The 6,610-nt window shown below is 38.1% G+C and overlaps 1 pseudogene; it reads left to right on the forward strand.

Moving 5' to 3' along the window:
• The first annotated feature begins 1,420 nt into the window (after positions 1 to 1,420).
• LOC102831405 lies at positions 1,421 to 2,307 on the forward strand (annotated as a pseudogene).
• The last annotated feature ends 4,303 nt before the right edge of the window (positions 2,308 to 6,610 follow it).

Consider the following 6,610-nt stretch of genomic DNA (forward strand, 5'->3'; position numbering starts at 1 on the left):
TTAAAGGCTACTTAAATAAATAAATAAATAAATAAATAAATAAATAAATAAATAAATAAATAAATAAATAAAGTGGCACTGATACTCTTCTTATTACACATTATATAGAAAGTAATTTTGATGTCCAAATACTCTTTTATAGTATGTTCATAGCTTCTTTAACACCAGAAACCGTGATAAGCCTTGCAATGTTGATACACATAGATGGCTTATGCAGTGTGGGAAAACAGCTAATTTTCTATGATAAGCAGACTATCTGTAATTTTAGTAACCTTTTATATGTGCTTTTTCCTTTGTATACATGTTGTATTTTTTATATAGTGGCCAGTCTTTTTCCAGTCTCCCTAAGTCCAATATTAGTTCTCTTGCAATTCTTAAGCTATAAAACTCACCCCCACCCGAGGAAGACTTTTGTTTCTGAATCTCCCTTACACAGCTGCAGGTTCCACTCAGAAGCCCACATCAATTTACCAACAGAGCCTAGTCCGAAAAGTGCAGGAAACACAACCTCTACATCCCAGTCCCAACATTTTGAGTCTCACATTTGTTTTCTGCATTTTTTGGCACGTGTTTTAGTGTCCTCTCATAATCTGTTTTGCTTTCTGCATTAACAATACAGGATCATTATGACAGCACATAACAACAATAATAACAACAAATGGAATCCTAGTGTGGCTCTTTGGGATAAAGCATTATACCGCAAGGTCAGTTTGTTCTGTTTTATACATTGTTTTATACATTGAATCTTGTTCTGTTTTATACATTGTTGTTGTTATTGTTGTTGCTGAGTGCCATAGAGTCAGTTCCAGCTCATAACAATCCTATATAGGATTTCCAAGGAGCAGCTAGTAAGTTTGAACCACACACCTATTGATTCAATCCGACCCTATAGTCCAAAGCTTTATCCCACAGTCATTTTTTTATCCCCTTGGTGACTTAAATGTTGCCAATCTGATTATGATTATTTGACTTGTCCGTCTAGTCACTGCTGGACAATAGATAACAGGTAATCTCAGTTCTGTCATTTTGTATTTGTCTTTTATGTAGTATTTTCTGATATCCTCTGGATTGTATGTTACTTGCACATCAGTGTGGCTAAAATAATTCAAACATAATTTTGTGCCCACTAGAATGCTAATCAGTCCCAGAACACAAGACTTTCGTAATTAGTTTTCCTTGAACACTCTTTGACTGTTTACCCTTCCTACTCCCACACTGACAGAACTGATTAGTGGGATTTGTTGAGGCAGCACAAACTGTGCTTTGTATTTGCAGTTTTACCTATACCTAAAGATGTAGAACTGAGACTGTTAGTCCTCTCTGTGTGTAAATTTAAAAAGTCATTTCCCCCTCCACCTCCCCCCCATAAACCTGCTGGGTCTGTAGGTCTGTGGCAAGCCATGGATGCCAGCTTTTGTTCCGCAGGATGGGTTTTGTTAAAGTTCTCAAGAACAAGGCCTACTTCAAGATATATAAAGTGAAATTTAGAAGAAGATGAGAGGGTAAAACTGATTATTATGCTCGAAAACGCTTGGTAATTCCGGATAAAAATAAGGACAACACACCCAAATACAGGATGGTTGTCAGTATAACCAACAGAGATATCATTTGCCAGATTTCTTATGCCCTTATAGAAGGGGATATGATTGTCTATGCAGAGTATGCTCACAAACTCCCAAAGTATGGTGTGACTGTTGGCCTGACAAATTATGCTGCGGCATATTGTACTGGCCTGCTGCTGGCCTGCAGGCTTCTCAATAAGTTTGGCATGGATAAAATCTATGAAGGCCAAGTAGAGGTAACAGGAGATGAATACAATGTGGAAAGCATAGATGGTCAACCTGGTGCCTTCACCTGCTACTTGGATGCAGGCATTGCCAGAACTACTACTGGAAATAAAGTTTTGGGGGCTCTGAAGGGTGCTGTGGGTGGAGGCTTGTCTATCCCTCACAGTACCAAGCGATTCTCTGGTTATGATTCAGAAAGCAAGGAATTTAATGCAGAAGTACATCAGAAACACATTATGGGTCAGAACGTTGCAGATTATATGTGTTACCTAATGGGAGAAGATGAAGATGCTTACAAGAAACAGTTCTCTCAATACATAAAGAACAACATAACTCCAGACATGATGGAGGAGATGTATAAGAAAGTACATACTGTTATCCATGAGAATCCTGTTTGTGAGAAGAAGCCTAAAAAGAAGAGATGGCATCATCCCAAAATGTCTCTTGTCCAGAAGAAAGATCGGGTAGCTCAGAAGAAGGCAAGATATCCAGAGCTCAGGAGCAGGTTGCTGAGAGCTAAACCAAACCACAATTTCCTATGAGATTGTTCCAGAAAATGATAATAAACTTATTGACCAAGCCAAAAAAAAAAAAAAAAAAAGTCATTTCCCCCACCCCTTTTATGATAAAGGAATTTAGACTTTTATGATGTTCTTAAGATTGTAGCTACATTTATTTATTTTTACTGATGGCAGGCACTTTTTTCATAAGGAAATTTAGTAGATTCATGAGTCATAAAATTATGAGGGTAAGTCAAAATGTATTATGGTTACCGTTTATACATGCACAGGTTTATTCCAAATAAACATGTTTAAACACTGTTCTGTGATCATTGGATAGTTGCAGACAACTTCTATCAGTAATACACTTGTCTTAGTCTCCTTAGAGTGCCTTCAGAAAAAGAAGTCCAATTAAAACAGTGAATTCCAAAGAGATTTACTGGGATAGTTAAGCTCGAAGCAAAGCGGTGAGTTCACATGGTTATGACAATAGTTTTTTGATATTTCAAAGGGGCAGTCTTGATAAATTTTCTCCAAGAACACAGAGGATTACAAGGGAGTCCTAGGGTGGTGTTGTAGAACAAAGCACTGGACTGTAATGTCAGTTTGAACCATAAGGTTGACAGGTCAAACCTATAAACTACTGCTCAGAAATTCTATACAGGGCCACTATGAGTCATAGCTGACTTGATGAGACTTAATAACCACAATTAAGAAGACATTTAATAAAATGGAAAACAGTTATTCTCTGAGGGTACTATGTGGGTACGTTGGGAGTTATCTTATGTGAATTTCACTGGGAAACCTTAACCTATATACACTATATTTCTGTTATTACCCTTCAGACTTCTTTATATTCCCCAAACTTAAAGAACATTGAAAAGGAACATGATTTGAGTCCTTCAAGAATGCCAACTGCCATTTTGATGTGGTATAGTTCAAATTGCAGAGGGCAACATTCTATGGGGAAGGGTTAAAGAGATGGAAACACCACATCCAGAAACATAAACATCTAGATGAAGAGTCTGTTAAGAAACAATATCTTCACATTTTGGTATTCTTGTTTAATAAAAGTTTCAATGATTTTTTTAGCAACACTTTTTTATTTATCCTCAAATATAATTTTGTGCTTTAGAGGAATATCTTACTCTAAAAGGTCAACTTACTAAAAAAAAGGGAACACTCAGGCTGAGGGAACTGAAGAAAAAATTCAAATCTTGAATTGAGATATTGAAGGACTTTAAGAGAGTCTGGTAGCATAGTGGTTAAAAATCGGGCTGTTAACCTCAAGGTCCGCAGAGCGAAACTATCAGCGGTTCCGCGGGAGAAAGATGTGTTCTGCTCCGGTAAAGATTTACAGCCTCAGAAATCCTGAGCAGGGTCACTATGAGTAGGAACTGACTTCACGGTACTTAACAACAACAACATAGGAGTACTGGAGTCATGGTGTGGTGCTGTGGGTTAATGCGCCAGACTGCAAAACCCTTTGAACTGCAAGGTCGGCTATTCAAGCTCACCAGATGCTCCTCGAAAACCCCACACAGGGTTGCTATGGATAGGTTTTGACTCGACGGCACTTACCTACGACAACATGGGTAAAATACTGAATGCTTTAGAAAGCATTAAAAGAAGATGGCAGGTATATACAAAGCCACTATACCAAAAAGAAATGGCCAATTTTTAACTATTTCAAGAGGAATCATATGATCAAGAGCCAATGATAATGAAGGAATAAGTCCCAGGCGTATTGAAGACATGGACAAAGAACAAGGCTCCGGGAATTGATGAAATACAAATTGATATATTGCAAAAAAACTGATGCAGCACTGGAGGCACTCACTCATCTATGCGAAAAAATTTGGAAGACAACTAACTGGCCAACTGACAGTAAGAGATCCATATTTGTGCCCATCCTGAAGAGAAGTGACTCAATAGAAGTTAGAAATCATCAGGAAATATCATTAATATTGCATGTAAGTAAATTTATGCTAAAATACAATACAAAAATGGAGTTCTGGTGTGGTGCTGTGGGTCAATGCATTGGACTGCAAAGTTGGTTTGAACCGCAAGGTTTGTGGTTCAAGCTCACTAGTCACACCTTGGAGACCCTAAACGGGGTCACTATGGGTCAGAACTAACTTGGTGGCACTTAACAACAAGAACAACAATGCAAAAGTGGCTGCAACCATAGATTGACAGAGAACTTTCCTAGGTTCAAGCCAGTTTCAGAAGATGTAGAATGAAGGATAGCATTGCTGATGTCAGATAGAGTTTGGCTGAAAGCAGAAAATACCAGAAAGTTGGGTACTTGTGCTTTATTGAACATACAAAGGCTTTTGATTGTGTGGGTCATAAGAAATTATGGACAATTTTGTGGAGAATGAGTAATCTGGAACACTAAATTATGCTCCTGAGGAACATCTACATAGGCTAAGAAGCAGTTGTTCCAACAGAACAAGGGAATACTGAATGGTTTAAAATTTGGAAAGATGTGTTCCAGGATTCTATTGTTTCCCCTTACTTATTCAGTCTGTGTGTTGAGCAAATAATTTGAAAAGCTGAATTATATGAGGAAAAACATGGAATCAGGATTCGAGGAAGACTCATTAACAACCTGCGATATGCAGATGATACAACCTTGCTTTGCTGAAAGTGAAGAGGACTTAAAATGCTTACTTATGGAAATTAAAGATCACAGCCTTCGGTATGGGTTGCACCTCAGTGTAAAGAAAACAAAAATCCTCACCACTGGCGCAACAGATAATATCAAGATAAATGTGGAAAAGGTTTAAATTGTCAAAGGCTTTATTTTGCTTTTATCAGTCATCAAACACTCATGGAAGCAGTAGTCAAGAAATCAAACAACAGATTGCATTAGGCATAGGACCTGTGCATTAGGCACAGGACCTCTTTAAAGTGTTTTAGAAAAAGATGTCAGTTTGAGGAATAAGGTAGACCTGACCCAAGCATTGTATTTTCACTAACCTCATGCATGTGAATGTTGAACGGTGAATAAGGAGGATTATAGAAGAATTGATGCATTTGAGTTATGGTGTGGTGGTGGTGGTTATGTGCCATGGAGTTGGTTCCGACTCATAGCAACCCTGTACAGGGTTTCCGAGGCTGTAAATCTTTATGGGAGCAGAAAGCCTCATCTTTCACCTGTGGAACAGCTGGTAGTTTCGAACTGCTGACCCTGTGGTTCGCAGCCTGGTTTGTAACCACTACACTACCAGAGTTATGGTGTAGGAGGAGAATATTAAAAGTACCATGGACTGTCAAAAGAACAAGCCTATCTGTATTGGAAGCAGTATAGTCAGAATGCTTCTTAGACGCAAGAATGGCCAGGATTTGTCTCTCATACTTTGGACATATTATCTGGAGGATACAGTTCCTGGTAAAAGATATCATGTTTGGTAAAATGGAGTTTCTAAGAAAAAGAGGAAGACCCCCCACTGAGATGAATCAGCACAGTGGAGGCAGCAGTGGGCTCAAGGATAGTAACAATTGTTATTTTGGCACAGGACAGGGCATTGTTTTGTTCTGTTATACAAAGGGCTGTTGTGAGTTCGAACCAACTCGGTGGCACCTAACAGGAAAAACCTAAAAGAGGAACAGATATTAATGACTGTTAGTCTGATTGTTTCTTCCTTCCTTTATTTCTTTGGTTAAAGCATGACTGATTTTGAATGGGAAGCAAGACTGATATTGTAAGACTTAGGAAGGAGAGAGCTCCACCATCTAAGATAATTTCTGAATATTTTATATGACCTCAATATATGTTATAAAACAAGTGTGCTGATGAAATGGAAATGTATTTTTCTAGCTTATTCAGACCTCCCAGACCTGTGAAATCTAAAGTATACTGAATTTATGACATTTCCTCCTTTCTCTCAAAAAAAAAAAAAAAAAAAAGTCCCACCCACTGTCAAGTAGTCAATTATGACTCATTGTTTTTGTTGTTAGGTGCCCTCAGGTCTGTTCCAACTCATAGAAACTCTGTGCATATCAGAGCAAAACACTGCTCAGTGCTACATCATCCTCACAATTGCTATGTTTGAGCTATTGTTGATGTCAATGTGTCTATCCATCTTGTTGTAGTTCTTCCGCTTTTTCATTGACGCTCCACTTTTCCAAAAAATGATGTCCTTCTCCAAGTCCCTCCTGATAATATGCCCAAAGTAAAGGAGACAAAGTCTTCCAATCCTTGTTTCTCAGGAGCATTTTGGTTGTACTTCTTCCAGCAAGGATTTGTTCATTCTTCTGGCAGTCCATGTCAATTTTAATATGCTTTGCCAACACTATAATTCAAAAGCATCAATT

This window comes from Chrysochloris asiatica, unplaced genomic scaffold (genome assembly GCF_000296735.1).
Source record: "Chrysochloris asiatica unplaced genomic scaffold, ChrAsi1.0 scaffold00155, whole genome shotgun sequence".
Classification (NCBI taxonomy): domain Eukaryota; kingdom Metazoa; phylum Chordata; class Mammalia; order Afrosoricida; family Chrysochloridae; genus Chrysochloris; species Chrysochloris asiatica.